We start from the raw sequence: 12,275 nt of genomic DNA on the forward strand, positions 1-12,275 counted from the left end.
CCAGACAAGTGACCCAAGAACTACCCCAGTGTAACCCTGTGGGTAGTACCAGACCTTTACCATACTTTGTTTCCTTTCCATGTCAGCAGAATGGGACAGCTGAAACTTTTTCCCTCCCACCCCCTATCTGACTTCTTTGCTTGATGTTGCGCTCCTGACTGGTCTCTCCCCATGCACAGCACAGTGGATCCAGTGGTTACTGTAATACAAACAATCCTCAGGTGCAGGTTTTTCTTTTTCCTCCTCAGTGTGCTGCATTTATCAGCATCAACCATGAGCCCAGCACAGTCAGGTTTCCCCTTGCTCTCAGCAGCTGAGAGCGTTTGGGTTCACAAACCTTGCTATTAATAATACATTGTGCAAAGTTGGTACAGAGCTCAAAGTTTTCTACCTGTGTGCTGCAGTTTGATTTTAACTGTGGGTATCATTATCATCAAAGAGACTGAGGAATGGCAGCTTTTAGTTAAACAAATGGAAACCTGTATTTAGTTTCTTTTGCCACATTATGATAGGAAAGAATAAAGGCTTTTAAATATATTTTACAGCTGATGTTTCTTCGGTTTTTCTGTCCTACTATAGTCTCTGTTGTTCTGACTGGGAAGTTGTTGCAAAAGCTTTTTGTTTGTAAGGCTCCTATTGAAATAATACATATTTATTTGTCTCATTCCTAAGTTGTTTTTTTTTTGTGATAGGAATTGCATATTGGGGGGGATGGAGGGATAAGCTATAAAGCATCAACAGTTGAGAGAGGATGTTGTGGGTGACTAATGAGAGAGGGGGCCTAGATACCACACTGCTAGCAAAGTGTGAAGGAGAAGAGGTGTCTCCCTGGAAAGTGAGAAGACAGCTGGTAGAGGAGCCCATGGCTCTCTGTAGGGAGCAGGGCACAGGCAGAGCTGGGAAGGGGGAGCTGAAAGTGCTCAGCAAGGAAGCCAAGTGAGAGCAGGGACAACGCTAGAAAAGAGCAGTATGAAACTGCAGTCTTTGATGAGAAGAGCTGGGCTCCTCCTACTGCGGCCACCAGAAATGAAAATCAATGAAGCAATTAGTTGTGTGAGCAATGGGATGCAGCTGTCCTAGAGGTGCTTAGCATGTGGCTGGATTCATGGATGTATAATAAAGGTCAAGCTGAGGCTTTTTCTGCCATGGTGGCACTAACATGGTCCCTCTATCACCCCAGCTGTTTTTAGAACTCTTGCAGGAGCTTTGTATTTCTGATGAAATGGTTCAAAAGTTGCTGTGGCAGCAGCAGAGAAACACATGGTAATATACCATATATAAGCCTCTTCCTTACACATTTAACCAAATGTATATAGATATATCCTAGCACTTGCCACACAGTGCTATCCCTAAGGGCTACAGGTAGTTTGGGAAAGCCATAGTGATCGCAATTCACCCCATTTTACATCACACAACACAGAAATACTAGACCCATTGCAGGCAGAGCAGAGGTCCCCATGCTCCTCACCACCACTCACCTCAATCTTGGGTGCTCTAAGAAATATTTTTACCTTTCACCTGCTGAAAACATGAAAGCAGTGGCTTTCTCTTCCAAGTGCTCTTGCACGTTTGAATCAAAGGTGCCCAGAGATGTCCATGTGAGATCCCTCCTTCTCTCAGCTCAGTCCCCCAGCACAGTCACAGGTGGCTGTCACCCAGTGGAGACTGGTTACCGTGCTCATGCCAAACAGAAGGTGAGCAGCAAAGAAGCCCCATCTGTTAAACACATGAAAGGTGAATTGATGTGAGTTCAAGCCAAGCAGTGAAATGTAGCTGTGAATCTGAAAACTTTGTTCCAAAGAAACAAAGCCCCACTTTAAAATAAGTCCAAAAAAATCCCATCCTACTTCTATTGAAGTCAATGGCAAAATTCCCACTGCTTTAACCAGGAACAGAATCAGGCCACTTCCAGACAGATTTACAGCCAACACATGCTGTAATGCTTGCATACTGCATGTGCTTACTTCTATTTCCAGCCATGTTAAAAAGTTATAGCAAATGCCTATGGATTTGTGTGTATGAGTTATTGTGCTGCTAATGAGAGGAAGAATTACCCAAACATGGTTTAGATGGTCATCCGTTGCCAGCACAGATGAAATTGCTGGGTCACCCACTGGCCTCATATTGCTGTTCATCCCATTAGCATTTCCATTAGAATTATTGCAAAATGTAACTCTTTTTTTTTTTTTTTCTTTTTGCGGATGTGGGGAGTGACACAGACTGTGTTTGCAATTAGTGCTGTTAAGGAATTGGAACTGGAGCTGAAGGCACAGTCCTATGCCATGCTGCAGCCACTAACATGACACTGCTCTGACAGGAGCATTTCTGCTTAACTGGGGCAGTAGGAGAGGCTCTAAGTATAGAAACAGACAAAAATTACTCCTTCCAGCTGAAGGCCTCTACACATAATGCATACATGCTTGTGCACTAGAAAGCTTTGCCTAATTCATTCCCACATGCTCCTTGCTTTGAATCCATCTCTCATAAATGTTAAGAAGTTTGGAAAAAAAAGATCTGTGTGAGGTTTAGACTGCTAAGTGCTGCCTGCAACCAGTGGGTTTCTCAGAAGCAGCCATTTGCCAGCCTCTTTGGTAACTAGACCCCATATTCTCTGAAGCTATCATTACAAAAAAAAAAAAGAATAAAATCATCTCATGGCTGAAGCCTCCCTCCCTTCACTCCTCCCACTTGGACAAAAACACCATCTATTGTTTTCCTGTAATTGATCAAGCATAAACATTCAGCTCTACAGTTTTACGACTAATCACTCTACTTCTAAGACACGTGTTTGCAGCTATGCAAGGCACCAGCTGCTGTCATTCCAATGGATATTAATTTATATTGTCTCCCACTCCCTTCCTCCCTGTGAGGATGCACAAAGGGAGTGGGGTGGTGGCGGGGGCTTTAGATGAAGACATCTGCTTGAAAGGCAGACAGTAGCCGCGCTGCCGAGATTGCACCTGGACTTTCACTGGAAAATCAGACACACTAGTTGCTTCCTAGCACTCCAGGCTTTGGCACTCACACAGGGCTTTGACTACAGTTATTTACTTATTTACCTGTCTCCAAGGGAAATGAAATGTCTGGACAGAGGGAGCGAGACAGATTTCAGAAGCAAAACAAAGTGGATTGAAATAAAATATTACAGACGTGTGGTGCAGCAGTGTGGGGGGGGGGGGGGAGAAAGATGGGTGAGGAAGGAGAAGAGGAAAGCTGGAGCCTCTAATTTTGTCCCCTAAAAAGATTCTTTCATGATGGTTGGCTATACTGAGTTCCTCCCTGGAGAGGTTAGCAAGTGTCTGTGCTCATGTGCAGGATGAACTTGCCATCTGCAGCCTTGGGACGAGGAGGTGGAGGAGAAGAAAACTTGTTGGTTGTCCTTCTGTTAGACCCCACAGAGAGAGATGGAGCTCAGCACTGGTGGCTTGGTCTGCTGACCCTGCAGCAGCACACAAATTTTGTGTTCCTCTCACCCACCAGTCACCTTCCAATAACCAAACTAAAAAGCCTAGCACACAAATTCAGAAGCTCTCCCTCTCTGCAGTGTGATGGTCTCAGCCCTGCACACAGTGGGCACTCGGGAGTCTGGCGCAGACCTCCTTGGGACTGCTGCAGGCTGCTTCTCCTTCATCCGGCCCCCTGGAGAAAGTCCTGTGCACAGGGACACACGGGGGGCAATGTGCTCTTGTAGAACAACCCGTTCTGCTGAAACATTCAGATGCCATCTCCCTGATAAAACAAAGCTAAGGGCTTGATTGTAGGGGATATGAAAGATTTCTTTCTCCTAAGAGCAGGGCTGTTTCCCAATCGTGTTTGCTAATCAAATACCAATGTGACTGGGGTCACATTACACTATGGCTGTCAGCTCTAAGCGCACTCTGTATTTTTCATGTCCCATCCTGGTCTGCTGTGTTGTGTTGCTGTTTCACCCCAAGAGGCAGCACAAGAAGACTTTTCCTTACCAACTGCTTTGTGATTTTGCTTGGAAGCCCTGATTGAGACTCGGATCTGGTGCTGTCACATCCCATGCAAATGACTAAGGAAACGTTTACTAAGGAAACTAACCAAAGTTGTTGGTTAAGCATTTAATGCAGCATTTAATTACAGAAGTAAAGAACTGAGGAACAGTAATGTGCTGTTCAGATGTGAGGTGCTATTTGCCCATGTTTTCTGCAGCAATTTTTCAAAATAGACAGCTCTTCTCAAACTGGAGACGTATTTCACTCTTTTTAAGAAAGTTTTACTCTTGTCTTATGTTCATGGAGATATAAAAGTTTGGCATTCTTTTTTATAATGTCTGAGCTAGCAGGGTTTCTGAGACAAATCTAAAAATCCTTTCTTGTTATTACATTACATGCCTGAATTCCCACTGCTATATACCACAAGAAGTCATTTACCCTCTGTGAGTTGGTGTAAAATACTACTTCTGGTGCAGAATTCATATCTAGGCATGTTTTATTTTTGCCCAAGGTAAATAAGAATGTGGGTGCAGGTTGGAAAGGACAACTTTCTTCCCTGTTTTTTTTCATTAACTTAAGCCGAACCTAGTGATTCTTCTGGCAATTGCCTCAGAGCTGGTAACTACTATGGGAGGTTACAGAAGCATCTCTTTTTGCTTTGCAAAATTTTCTTTGCTCCCTGAGGTTGTGGTCTCCCCACCTCTACTCTACTCTACTCTACTCCCCCCTCTACTCTGCCTGCAGGTTTCCAGAGATCTCTGCTTCCCCAGGGGTGCACTGGTTGCAGGGCACCAGCCACGTGAAAAATTAGTGTTCCCTTTACATATACACCCTCAAATAAGTCAAAATATTTTGGGACAGAAAAGTTATTTGTAGCATCCCTGTTCCTTTGCCACAGCCACTGCGAGGAGCATTGACCGCTGTGCCATTAGACAGTTTTGATTGACGAGTCCCACTAAAATATGTGACTCCTCAAAGATTATGCCAGGAAGTTACACATTTTAACAGACGCTCACCACCCCCTTCTTTTCTATAAACAGAGAAGACATCTCAAAGGGGCAGGCTGCAGATGGGATTGTTTGTCTCTTAGTGATACTCATATCCCGGGTTGAAGTTTCATGGGTAATTGTACCAAGGCCACTGGTAAGTCAATATCTCTGATGTGACATCCATTTAAGGGGCTGCTTTCTAGCTGCACTCTTGGGCACAGACCTAAGGTCTTGCGGCAGATCAGGGAAGACTCGTATCTTGCGGTCTCATGTTCCCCAAAACTCTTCTGCTGGATTTCCCAGCCCATTACCCACACTTTCTGTCAAGGTTGTCCAGATTTCTAAGAGCTCTGAGGCAGATGATACTGGGATGATTTACTGAGGGTGTGAGATGACAAACAGACTGGCAAGCATTTCCTTGTGGCCTTGGCTACTCAGACAGCTTGAAAAGTGCTTGGGGACTGAGAGAGGCTATGAAGCATGCACAGCACAAACTTCCAGTCCTCCAGCCTATTCCATCTATGTCTGCACAGAAATTCTCGCAGAGCATACATACATCAAAGGGAGAAGCAGATTTTAAAAAAATATATACTAAGTAAACTCTTAGATATAACCTAGGACCAGAATCTCAGAGCTTGCCCACACATTGATCTACATACAGCATCTATGCAATACAACTCTGTGTAGAAACCTGTACTTAAAACAACAGTTTCTTTTTTTTTTTTTTTCTTTTCTTTGCTTACCTTGCTTTTTGGAGTACCAGTGATTTTTTGTGTTCAGTCAGTGCTCCCCCCAATACAGGAGATCAACAAGGGTCTCTCCCACTTGTTGTGTTTGTAAAGATCTTGGAGAACTCTGGTCTTCAAGTGCAAAATAATTTCTTTCTTGCTCTTGCTTCCAAGCACTGCAGTTCTGTGGGCCAAATACAAGTTACTTCTACAATACTGTCCAAGGGAAAACAAAAGTACAGCTCAGACCTTCAAACCCTTTTCTATACATACATGGTGTCTTCCTGCTCTGGGGCTCTTCTGCAGGAGGGACTCATGTGGGTCAAGCTATTGGGGCACCAAGGCTTTGGGGCACCTGTCTTACAAAGACACAGAGCAGCTGTACAACATCTACACTGAACACTTTACCCAGCTTCCATCCAGGACCATCAGTTAATCACAGGGATGTGCTGTGATGCCCAGCACTGAGAAGCTCAGAGCAGACATGGCCTTGCTGAAGCCAGGAGATGTTGGGAGGCAGAATCTGTCTCAGGAGGCTCCCACATTGCTTCCTAGACAGGGGTGAAAGACTGCAAAAAAGACAAGGGGAGGGCTGGGAGAGGGCCAGACACGGTCCTGAAGTGGGACCACAGCCTGAACCTCTTCAGCCATGTTAGCTTGCATGCTTGACCCTGGCTGATCAAAGCCTCAATAGGACATTGCCCTCATCTTCCTGCCCTGTCACTGCCAGCAGGAGCACAAGTTATTTGTCTTTTGTGTGTGAGGACCTCCTCCTGGGGGCCTTGTCTTCCCTCTAATCAAATAATCAGATGTGTTTATTGTTGTGGAAATCATGCCCTCCCCTGAAATGCCTGACCAGCAACAGCTTCCTGGCTTTGTCTGCAGGCCTGCTGCCTGGACCCCACCTCTCTCCTGGTGTGGCCTGGGGGCTGCATGGGGGCAGCCAGCCACTTGCTCAGCCAGTGCTGTGTGTGTGCTGTGTCTCTGAGAGAGGGGACCTCGCAGACAAAGGTAAAAATGCACCCACACCAGGGTTACTCTCTCCATGACCAACCTCTGTCAGGGGGAAAATCAGCTACATCCCAAGAGGAGGTTTGCATTTGGAGCAGATACTATGCCACTGGGACACATGAGTAAGGGGAGAGGATGTTCATAACCATGGAGCTTCCCCTGCCTCTGTGAAAGCTGGCTGAGGAGGCTGGAGGCTCTCCTTACCAGCCCACAGTGGCCATGGGACACAACACGCCAGTCCATCCCCTGTGTCTCCAAGTGTGAGGGAAATGGCCAGCAACTGTTTGCTCATGGCCATCGCACCTGCCATGTGGGGCTGCCCGTGAGGCCGGCTGGCACCATGCCTGAGGGGCAGCAGCTCTGCCTGGGGCCATTGCCCTGCAGCTGTCCTTGGCCCTGGTTGTGGTGACCCTGTGGGGGCACAGCCATCCCAGCCTCACCTCAGCCAGCCCAGCCTCACCTCAGCCCAGCCAGCCTCCCCTCAGCCAGCCCAGCCTCACCTCAGCCAGCCCAGCCTCACCTCAGCCAGCCCAGCCTCGCCTCAGCCCACCCAGCCTCACCTCAGCCAGCCCAGCCTCACCTCAGCCAGCCCAGCCTCGCCTCAGCCGACCCTGCACGGCCTTCTTGCCCACCTGCAGCTGCGGCTTCAGGAACGCTGCCAGGACCTGCTGCCGAACTGTCTCCTCTCACAGGCTCTCCTGCTCAGCCAACAATGGGCTTGATTTGTCTACTGACCCCCTCGCCCCCAACATATGTCTCATAATGCATATTTTTAAACTCTGATCCCATATCCTGTCAGGAAAAGGAACGTCCTTACTGCATAGCACCAGTCTGAATTTTTGGGTGTTTTTTTCTAGTAGAGTTCTTTTCCTGTGTTTACAGTCTTACAGAGCAGAATTTATTAATTCGAAGATAAGGACAACTTAGAACATCTTGGCTTATGAAGGCTGACAGCAGGGGTAAAAGTAAACTGAGCCCATGCCCTGCTTAATAATGTTCCAGTGCTGACATCAAGTGCCAGGGCAGCTCCACAGGGCCTGGGACTCCAGCACACAGCCCCTGGCAACCCCGCTGCCCTCCCCTGCACACAGACCGTGGCGGGAGCCTGCATGTTTGTCTGCCCGCCGCTGAATCACCGTCTCTGGAGCCTGCCTGCCCTGTGGAGGCACCCACTCAGTGTGCCTGTCTGTGCTTGGCAGCTGTTGGCCCTATTTTATGTTTGCACCCTTACTGGTGTTCCGGCTTGTGAGCTGAGGCTCCTGCTATAGGACGTGTGGGAGAAGGGCAAGAAAGGAGCAGAGTGAACTAATTGGAAATGTGCAGTTTTTAAATAAATAAAGAATTTCTTAAAAATAAAAAGGCTTAGCAAATTAAAGCAGACAAGCAGGTTACTTGGCAGCTAGAGGATAAACTTGAACATCCTGGGCACACAGTGCATCAAAGCATTTCCCAATGCAGAGAGCCCCAAGAGCTGCCCTCTGGGTTTGGTACCCAGACCCACTCCAGTGAGGGTGTTTGCAAATTGTTTTCATTCCTGCTCCTGAGAGCACACTGACAGCAGGGTGTGCCCAGGCCAGTGCTGTCCCCGGGTTCTCTCCGAATGGGGCTGCTGATGGGGGTATTTGTTGGCACTCTACACCTAGAGCACAATTCCAGCTGGACTCAAGCTCATTGAAGTCAGTGAGAGAACAAGTGCCTTTTGTTCAGCATAAACATCCAAGAGGAGACATGTAACCAAACAGCCAAAACAAAAATTACACTCCTTGAAACACTGCCCCAAACAACTACCCGTGTGGGCCAAGGGTTCCTATTGTTCTCCCAGAGCTTGCAGGGCCAGGGAGGACCTGAAACTCAGCTGGTAGACAGGCTCCTCTCTCATCTCTGAGGCTCAGGAACATTAGCTGAATGCCACTACTGCTGGCCAAACCCATGACTGATACAAACCATGTTACAGGGTGACTTGAATCATTTGCTGGCATCCCTGAGCAGGCCCCTGTCAGCAGGACAAAAAAGTCCTACAGAAAATCCACTGTGACAGAGTTGGGGCTGTGACAGTAGGCACCCTGACCATGCTTTGGGACCTGCTGATGGCACCCTTGCTGACCCCTGTCCCCCTCTCACAGGAATCCTTGGGAGCAGCTGTCCTGAGCTGAGGAAGCCCAAGTAGATGGAAACCTCCATAGCTGAGCCCATGACTGCACTGCTTCCTGGGCACCCCTATCCCAGAGCATCAAGGTGAGTGATGTGTGTTACCTCTGACCTGCAAGGGGTCCCAGGGCTCCCTGCTGCCTCCATGTGCAAGTAATCCCAGGAAGGGGAAAATCCACAACCCGTGTGAAGCCTCAAGATTCCTCATCTTTTCCTAATGCTCAACATAGAAGAAAATCCACAGGAGAGAGCCTAAAGAAATCAAACTTGGTGAATGCTGCCTCTGCTCTCAGGAAATTTGGCCAGAAGTAAACATGCAGAGGAATGTAACTGCTGCAGAAGATGGTGCTTGACTTTTTAAATCCAAGTTGGATTTAAAGCACACTGTGCTTTGGCTGTGATTTAGCATTTTTCTTTTCTTTTCTTTTCTTTTCTTTTCTTTTCTTTTCTTTTCTTTTCTTTTCTTTTCTTTTCTTTTCTTTTCTCTTTTTTCCTTTATTTTTTTCTTTTTACTTTCCCTTTTCTGTTTTGTAGCAACAGCAGTCTTACCACTCTCCAACCCATCCTGACCCCCAGCCTGGCTCCCCTCACTGCTCCATCCACTCTGTTGTGCCATCAAAGCAGTCTGAGGAACTGAGTTGGGAAATGATCCATGTCAAAAACAGCCCAGCAAAGAAAAAACAAATCAGTCTTTTTTTCAATAGCAGCTCAGTTTCCATTGTCCTTTCACAGCAATGAAAATCCCTACAATTGGAGAAGGAGAAAGGACATGGGGATGGGGTGGGACCAAGTGCTAGGAGGGAGGGATGGGTCAAGAGGGCATTAAATGCACATTGGAAGGAGGCCTTACTGTCCTCTTGCTATATATAAACAAAAATGACTGGCCTGGAGGGCTTATTTTCAACAGAGGGGAGAGATGAACAAAGAGGGAGGGTAGGAAAGATATCCTCCATGGTGAGGAGGATGTGTGCATGTACCTCTGTGAAGAGATAAGAAACACCCTTCTTGAACCTAACAGTCCACTAACTGACTTAGCTGTGATTAATTTGGCCAAATGTGAATACAGAGTGGAAACTGAGCATGCTTACCGTGCCTTTGATTTCCTCTGCTTGCCGAATTGACCAACAGACTGTCAGGCAGCTTCAGTCTAAAGAGCAGCCTCACAAGTGCTCCACCTCGTACTCTGGTTTCAGTGTCCCTGGAGGTGCCACCCCCCCTGCCCATCCTGGTTGGGCCGTGAGCGCTGCTGCTGCACCATGGCCTGGTGCCCAGCCAGGAGCCCTCACCCACTGCAGCAGCCTTGCCAATCCTTTCCACACCCGGGGCAGGGGCTGCCCTGCAAACTCAGCCCACCTCTGCAAGTTGTCACTTACAGGCATGCAGGCATGGGAGCAAGAGGCAGCATGAGGAAATGCTGCTCTGAGAGCTGTCTCCTCGTTTTGTTTGCTGGGCTCAGTGGCTCTGCACATCCAACCACTCGTGGACCAGGTGCTCACCATTTATACTGGCATCCTCTCATGCATACGTTGCTGTAAATACTGACTCCTTCAGGGAGAGGCTAGAAATAAGCTGGTAAACTTGTTTTTAGATTAAAAGTAGCAATACCTAAGTGTGTGTACATATACATACACATATACATATAATAAATGCATATCTATACCTAGGAGGAAGGGAGAGGAGGCTTATTTATTTTTCTTTACTTATAAACAAATCTCTTCATATTTGCTCTGCTTTTTCTTCTCTTTTCATTCCAAAAAAATATGGCAAATGAAACCTCTTAACATCATGACTTGCTGGTTTGAAAATCTAGGTTGCAATCTTTAAGTTTCTTTTTCCTTTGTACTCTGGATTTAAGGATGTGATATATGAAAACTCCAGTTTAACAGAGCCTAGAGACTAAATCAGATTGTGTAGGTAAGGTTTTGGCTGAGAAGCAGACACTTCCTAGTCAGTACCAAGAATTCAGAGAAGAACAGGGTAGGTTTTAATGTAAGTTTACTTTCCTTGCCATGAATTTTAATGACAGTTTTCACGACTGTTTCTGCAATTCGTAAGAGAAAATTAAAAACCTACACCTTGAAACTTATACGACAGCTGCTAACATCTCACAGCTTCTGGCATTATCTTGGAGAACCCTTCAGTCCTTTTTCTGTGCCACATTGTTTTCCACACAAATGTATTTAAAATATAAAACATTGAATGTTCATTGCTTCTTTATATCATTTGTATTCATTATCCACTAGAGGCAAAGGGCACAGCTTTATATAGAAGCCTCATTGAATGTCTCATTTTGCTATTTTACTGTACTGTACATATTTCCCAATAAATTATTTCTTTCAAATGCAGATATTCTTCTGGAAAAGCAAAGCAGGGCTGTTTCCTCTGCACAGAGGTTTCCTTTTACCATGAGCACAGCCAACTCGTCTGGCTTAGGTTAGTTTGTCAGGCATATTTTGGGAACAGTTTAAGAATTAATTCTGCTTTAAAGACTATAATCACCTTTTTGGCCCTTGAAGCTGGTTCAGAATTTTTGTACCAGGCCAGCAATAAAATAGCTTTTGCACATGTCAAAGGTTTATTCTAGACAAGCAAAAAGCAGATGGATTCTTTGTCTTTCTTACAATCTATACCCACAAAGCACTGACTCAGAAATGACTTGTCCCCGTACGTAATGAAGGCACAGTCCCACCCCATACCACGTGGGGTGGTCCTGGAGGCCACATACCTTGACTCTTTTGGGTGCCAGCAAAATTATTTGTGTTGGTTAGCAATACTCACAGATGGCTCATGAGGCTTCTCAGCAGTGAAGGCAAAAGTTGTATTGAAGGCCAATGTGGCTTTGGGGACTTCAGTGAGCAGGGGGAGCCTCTGGATGAAAGAGACAGGAAAGGAGACTGTGATGTTGGTGGTACCCAGGGAGATGAATGGAAGCATCTGTGGAACAAGCTGTGAGACCTGGATGCCAGCATGTGATCTAGGGAGGGAGCAGGGATGTGTGATGGGTGTCTCCCCATACTGGTTGATGGGTTTCCTCACAATTCCTACTTGCCTTTCTGTTTTCTTGCTCAGGCAGAAGGTAGCTTTCTGCTGCTTTGTCCCTGGTCTTTACTCTGGACACAGTGGAGGGATGTCACAAGTCTGGGATGCAAAATGGAAATTGGGGAGAATTATCAAAGAGTTCCACCCTCCTTGTTGGTTTATGAACTTCACACATTGGGGACAATCCCCCCTCCTTCCCAGCTATTTTCTGTTTAGGTCTGACACCCCCTGTCCCCTTTTTCAACCTATTTTAATTTCTCATCCCCTTTCCTTTGCTCCAGTTGACTCTCCTTATAATTTTCCACTCTCCACTCCCTCACCTCTCCTTACCCATTCCCAGAACAATCCTGTCTCTCTGGTTGCCTGTGTCAGATCATTCCCATCCAGCTCACTGAGAAAAC

General features: G+C 46.5%; 1 long non-coding RNA gene across 1 annotated transcript; it reads right to left on the reverse strand.

Annotated features, from left to right (window-relative positions):
• Nucleotides 1–459: 459 nt before the first annotated feature.
• Nucleotides 460–11,474, reverse strand: LOC120501174. The gene is made up of 4 exons (XR_005627241.1): nucleotides 10,209–11,474; nucleotides 5,950–6,031; nucleotides 5,692–5,860; nucleotides 460–1,716 (listed from the first exon to the last, which is right to left on the reverse strand). It is a non-coding gene; the product is annotated as an uncharacterized LOC120501174 (long non-coding RNA).
• Nucleotides 11,475–12,275: the final 801 nt, after the last annotated feature.

This window comes from Passer montanus, unplaced genomic scaffold (assembly GCF_014805655.1).
Source record: "Passer montanus isolate IOZ18808 unplaced genomic scaffold, ASM1480565v1 scaffold1, whole genome shotgun sequence".
NCBI lineage: Eukaryota > Metazoa > Chordata > Aves > Passeriformes > Passeridae > Passer > Passer montanus.